The sequence below is a fragment of the Magnolia sinica genome, chromosome 12, assembly GCF_029962835.1.
Source record: "Magnolia sinica isolate HGM2019 chromosome 12, MsV1, whole genome shotgun sequence".
NCBI classification, from domain to species: Eukaryota; Viridiplantae; Streptophyta; class Magnoliopsida; order Magnoliales; family Magnoliaceae; genus Magnolia; species Magnolia sinica.
The window spans coordinates 53,800,406-53,807,520 of record NC_080584.1 but is presented as its reverse complement, the minus strand read 5'-3'; positions in this window follow the sequence as shown (position 1 = coordinate 53,807,520).

The window sequence follows — 7,115 nt, the reverse complement described above, 5'->3', positions numbered from 1 at the left end:
TCATGCATAAGCTTATAGAAGCTTAGAGGGTGGTGTAAGTATATGACAATGGTGCACAGAAGAATAGTAGGAGGTATAAGGAGAGAAGCATGATCAATGAGCATATCACTAGCCTTACCAAGGCTTACCATGAAGGTGATGCAATGAGTAATGGGTGTCATACCAAGGCAATGCATGAAGGGGCTTGTACAGCCAATGCTAATGCAATGCAAGTAATGTCAGTGCTCATATCCAAACCATAAGTCAAGTACATTTTCAATCATAAGGAAATCACCGGGGTCTATTACACTGCTGAATGACTGCCGCTCTGCAAACCCCGCACAGTCAAACAAGCGTAAGAGACCTCACTACCCGCCTATGGATAGCCAATCACCAGCAAGGCCTGACGGTAGCGAACCCATTTACGAGCTGGTCAGACTCAGCCTAGCAATGCCTCCTCACACCAGGCAGGTAAGGCCACACCCCTATTCAACCAACTACACGACAGTGGGAGTCGCAGCCTAACGGTATAAGTCCCTCGTGCGCTCATATATTTCACCCGGTCACGACGTTGGAGCAAATCCTTGGTACCATGAAAGTTTTAAAAATTCCACCCATGGGCATCCTATGCACCCGATATGCTCAACTAATATTTTCAATGTCCACACATACGGCCATCCACGAATACCCCTGTGGAGGTAAGACCCTGATGAAGTAAGGGTGGATATCCACAAGCTATGCAATGCCAGATGCATGAATCACACAATCACCCATGCATCAATCCCAAGCATCCATCTCTCGGGGAGATACCAACATGTCCTACACAATGGCACAACCATGGCCAATCATACCTCAACCAAGCATGCATATGATGCGTATGGGAGTGGGCCATGAAGATGAATAGGGGTGCCAATGAGGTGAAGATGAACTCTCTACCTAACCATGAAGGGTCTAGGTACTTAACTAATTCCTCATAAAGAATACAACCTCTAGTGGGGACCCACATACCTGGGGTAGCTCACGAGACTAAAAAGAATAATGGTATGGGCCTAAATAGATTAAACGGGCCTAGCAAGAGTCTATGGTGGGCCTTTAACTACCCATAGAAGCCTATGGGCCTACCTTAGGGCCACCAATGTGAGCATCCAACCACAATTGGTCCCCAAGAGGTAGCTCATCTCTAATTGATCATGGATCAAAGCCCAACATTTAAGGAATCAAAGGTATAAATTATTCTCTCTAAGATCTTCACAATGTGGTGGACCCCACTACTCAAAATTTCAGCCCAAAGGCCAAGCATAATTATAACAAGTTACTGGATTTTTAACCCAACAGGTGTATGGGCCTATTGGAGTCCAGTAATTATTTCATTTGATTAGGACATCAGCCCAAGTGGTCTAGCTATCAAGTCAGAGGGGCCCACCACATAGGGTTACATCATACACCACAAGGGAGTAGGTGGGCCACACTGCTAGACCAAAGTCCAGTAGGTAGCCCACATGGGGCGTTCCATATGGGCCTGGACGGCCTGGCTATACATACATTAAGGTGGGCTCCATGTACACTAAAGTGGATCCCACAGGGGATGTACATGTAGGGTGGACCCTCCCTACATGGGCCATTCATGGATGGGACGGCTGGGATATACAACACATCAAGGTAGGCCCATGAAGCAGGCTGGATGCCCCAGCCTGGGCGTCCCTGCCTAGCTGGCCACTCCCGGCCACACCACGGCCAAGTCAAATGTCCGTTGGGTCTGAAATTTTACAAAGTGAAACTTCCATAGGTGGGTCACACCCTCACAAAATTTCATAATTTTTTGATATTCTTAAGTATTTTAATTAATTTAAACAAAATGGTCTGTCCAAAAAATTGGACAAACCTGGACGTCCCAACGTGGTGGGCCAGTCCGGCCCTCGCCACGGTGTGCATAGGGGTCCATTGGCCATAAAAATTAGTAAATGGGTCCCAACATGAGTAGGCCACCTCCCTGTAAATTTTCATGATTTTAGGATACTCATAAGTATTTTAATTAATTTGAAGGATACAATCTATACAGGGTGGAGTATTGCTGGAATATGATTGTGCTGAATTTGGGCCATTCCAATAGGTGGGTCATAGGCCTCCAAAATTCTGGAAATTGAGGGTCAAGGTCTCCCATCATGTATAAAATAAGAGAAAACCCAAAAAGGTGGCTCACCATCATCAAAATAATTTACGAATTTCAATTTACAACAGTTTACATTGCTGGACTGCACAGCAGAAAATCAGGCTGACCACCCCTCTTGGCCCACTCTTTTGGATAACCAAATGGAGTCAGTTGGGGCTGAAATTTGGCATACTTATAGGTGGGGTTCACAAATTTAAGAAATATATATTACATGGGACCAAACACCCCTCAAAATGCCCAAAAATCTGGCCTCAAGATGGCCCAAAAATCTGTCCAGACATATTTGGACAGCAACATGTTGTTGTCCAAACCACCCCAAAAGATAATTAAAAGGAAAATAAATTACCATTTTCTTAGGGTGGGGTCTACCTAGATGGGTCACACAACTCTCAGACCCAAGCCCCTTCCAAGATCACCCATAAAATCAAGCCCAAAGGCTGTCCAAAACATGACAACAATATGGGGCAACAAGGTGGACCTTGACATCTAACCACCTGGGCCAAGTTGCATGGCACATCAAGTGGACCACACATACATCAGATTTACTATAAAGACAGGAAAGAAAAGATGGAGAAGAAACCCAATCCGGCCATGAGGTAGGGCCCCGCCACTAATGGGCCCTCCCAAGAATGAATCATACCCATACAACTACATTGATCGTACATGCAACATAAAATCACTATATGCATGATCTATAATTGCTATGGATGGTTGGGATGCCATCCCAACATGATTCTTCGGGTCTAAATAACCTTAAGATGAAGTAGATCATTAAATACATCATGATGGGGTCCATGGAAAATGGCCCCATCATGGATCATGACATGCATGTAGGATGGGCCAAAGGGCCACATCCATGGGATCAAATGGGATCCCCACCATGGATTGGTGGGTCCCATGTGATCCATCCATAAAGAAATAATGAATTAAAGAAAAGAAAGGAATTCAGCAAAAGAATAGTCACCCACCTTAATGGATCTCACTCCAAAGTTACATCAATCTACTCTTCATGCTCCAAGGGACATGTTTCAATGGGTGAGATGGATTGTTGAAGGTTAGATGGGAGGGGATTTGAGGGAGAAGGGGCTGGAGAAGAGAGGAAGATAGAAGGGAGGTTGCTGAAAATTCTAGCAATGGAGGGAAATGAGAGGGAGGGAGAGAATAAAGAGAGAGAAAAATGTCATCATTATTTTGTAAGAGAAGTCATCATAGCATAGGGAGGAGATTACAATGTTTAGGCCTTTAGACTAGGCTTGGGTGGTGTTTATTGAGGTGGGTGGTGTTTCTATAGCATTTGTGTAGTGTGTGTGTGTAGTGTACATGGGGACTTGTGCCATGGGTGATAGTAGTCCACATGCATTCCACCTAAGTGGGCCACATGATCAATGGTCATATAATGAAATATACACAACTTTTGATCTACATATCGGATTTATGCACAAGATACGGCGTTGGAATCGTAGCGACGATACGGTCACAATGACATAGGTCTCGGGTCAATCCGATTCGGGTCTATGTGATCGAACTCAAGGATGACCGCAACACTATCTGAGGGTCGCGGGTCACCAGAATTTAACCGGTAGGACCGCGGAACCAAAATGGATAGAGTGCATACTCACACACACACATGCATACATGCGAACTCGGGTCAGGTCTCACATGATTTTTCATAGTTTTCTAGCAATTTACGACGGGATGACTGGTATAATGGTCATGACCGTTGGAGTATATCCGATGGCAACAACTTTAGAGACCGTAGCCAACATTATTTATCTGACAAAAGCAAGGTCATTTGATGCTTTCTTTAATACTAGTGAATATTTTTTTATCCAGATTTCCATCATTATTTAACTGCACAAATGCGGCCAATGGGAAGCTCGTATGGGGCAGTTCCTTGGCAAGAAGTGAGAGTCCCTGGATCCAATTCATCTTTATAGACAATCATCTCTTAAATGTAGATTTTTTTGGTGCATGGTTCAGTGTCATCATCTTGAACCTGAAATTGGGTTTTGGAACTTGTAACCAAGGTCTTTTAGCTCCTCTGCATTTTGTTTGCTGATTCTCACTATATTTTAGCTTCTCTTCCTCTTCTTCTTCTTCTTCTTCTTCTTCTTCTTCTTCTTCTTCTTTTCCACTTTCGTGAGGCAGATTTCCAGATCTTGTAGACCTTGAACATGTTAGCTTACTTGAATTTCATTGTTTTCTTCTTCACATAGTTTCCTGTGGCTCCACATATCCAGGTCTCATCTTTTTGTGTAGGGTAAGAATCTGATGTTTTCTTTTCTTTTTGTGCAGGGTGAGAATCTGATATTTTCTATTTTTATTCTATATATGGGAGTAACTGCTGATCTACTAATGGCTGGATAGATAAATGTTGGAGTCTCTTGGATTCATCAGTTGAGCATTGTTGCCTGGATGACTTATGGAGGCAACCGTTAAGAGTTAAGTGGTTCATGTTTACAGGTGGTTGATTTATTACATGTCTTTCGTTTCATTCTTGTTTTATTTGTTGAATAGACTTTTTATCGGTCTTGTTCATATGTATTAGAGATCAAGGAGTTTTATCTGTTTTTGTCTCTTATGCATTCATGCAAATTTGATTAATTTACAGTTTATAGCTAATCCAATAGTTCCTTCCATGTTAAGTGAAAGGAAGTGACAAACCATAGTCTATGCAAATTTTCTTTTCTTCACTTGTGTATTCATCCGAATTTGGTTTGACTTCTAAAGTTTATAGCTAATCTGCACCATTGGACATTGAGTGCTTTATGCTAGTTCCCTATGAGTTATGCACAATCGTTGTTATTAGGTTTCTTGATTAAAATCAAGGAGTTTTATTTCCCTATGAATGTAAGTACATGTGTAGCTATAATCTTGGGCATTGGATTAAATGTTGTGTTTTATCTTTTGAACAGGTTTCATTTGATTTGACAAAGTATATGGAACAGCATCCAAAAGCATCTAACTGCCCATTGTTCGAGGCATTGAGAGAAACAGGAACCATTTCATGTTCGCCTCTGTTTCGAGGTTCCTTTTCGGTAGGACTTGAAAATTTAAATGGATGGATAATTAGGGTGGAAACAAATGATGCCTGCTCAGTTCCTCCAACCAAGGGACATCCAATATGCTAGAAGAGGGTTTGATCTATGGCTTGAATGAACTTGGTTAGCATGGGATGCTTAGAAGCATGGAATGAACTGTAAGGTCCTGATGCATCGGAACTTGAATATCATCCCGATGCATCTCATTTGCAAAATGGAGGCCCTTTTTTGTGGCAAATCTGGACTATTGGTGTGATGGCTCCCACTATGGATGGGTTGTCTCAAAATATTTCAAGATTGGAATTCTAAACCATTCTAGCTATGACTTTAGTTTGGACTGCTGTTGTTTTCTTCTGATGGTTCATTATGTAATCTACCGATCTCAGACTTGGGAGTCTTCTGATCTGAAAGATTTTTAAGACCACCCACCCAGTGTGGGTTTCTTCAAATCAGCAGCTGGACCCTGAACAGTGTGCCCTACATGTACAAAGAGGTGCATTGGGACATCATTCATGTTATGATGAACTGTGACACAATAATATAGACAAAAAAGTCATTTAGAGAACTCCAAACCTTTTGTCCATCTGATTCTTTAGTTTGGGCTGATATAGAAATCTTGGGTGGATGCTGCACAAAATGTTCATCTGCATTTGAAATCACTATTTGAATTACAGTTTTCCTGCTACAACTGAAAAATAGTGGATTCATGCTACCTTTGTTTACATAGATCAATTTTACACGTTCCTATCTCACACATCTTGCAGAAACCTGTGCCTACTGATTTTATTTTTATTTTTCAATTATGAGTTGTCTTTCTTATATCCATATGACCCAATTTGATTGTATAGCTAGACTAACTAGAGTAATAATGTCTTATCCTTTAATTAGTGGTTTTTGAGGTGTGTATGATGTTGAGCATTTCGTCAAGTCACTGAGGTATGATTTACGGATTGTTGAAAGTAAAATAATCAGTAGTCCAAATTTGAAGGGAAAAATAAGATGGTTAATGCTATCTTCTTAGTGCAATTTCTCAGTTATGCTCCATCAACATATTAGAGCCCAAGGGCTCCTAGGATTTCTTTTTCTTCTTATGCTTCTTAATATGGCCTGATTTTTTTTTCCATCCCTTACATCTTCATGTATCATACAATTTATCATGTAATGACAGGACTGTTTTCAGTTTGTAGGACTGTTTTCTTTTGTTTCTTCTATTTGGATATTGACGGTTTTCTTTTTTCTTTTTAGATTATTATTTTGACATATTTCAAAGAACTCAAGTGGGTTTTTCTTTTCTTTTCCTTTTTTCCTTTCTTTCTAGAAGACATCTCTGAAATGGCATTTGGTTGTTTTTGTTTCTTTGAATTTGGCTCTCCAATGCTAGAAAACGGTAACTTTCATTTTGGGTTTTTAAATTCCTAAGGCCTCAATTGCAGAAATTCAACATTCAAATCCATTTTTTAGATTTTTGGATTCAAAATTATTTGGCATTTAGAGAGCCAAAGTTTCTATGGCCTAAACATGGATGACCTGACCTTTTGTTGTGAAGATGTAGAAAGAAATAAAAGAGTTAATTCAACAGTGAGATCTTGCTCAATCTCATCTCAAGGGCTCATTTATATTTACTACTCTAATTCTCTATAACTTTCTTACTTTATATGCTTCACATAGCTTCTTACATGTTGGCAGGTTTTGAAATGGCTGTAATGATTGCGCTTGAGTTTAAAGCAATCTTAGACGTTGCAGCCACTGAGAAGAGAGATTCTGAAGATGGTAGCTGATATTTGTGCAGTTGATGATATCATATGATGAATTGATGGTTGTTTAGTACATTATAGCTGGTTCTGAGACCTGATAGTCATGTGATTTTAGAGCTTCAAATCTAGTTCAAATGCCATAGTTGTTGTTGTTGTCTTTCTTGGCAAGCA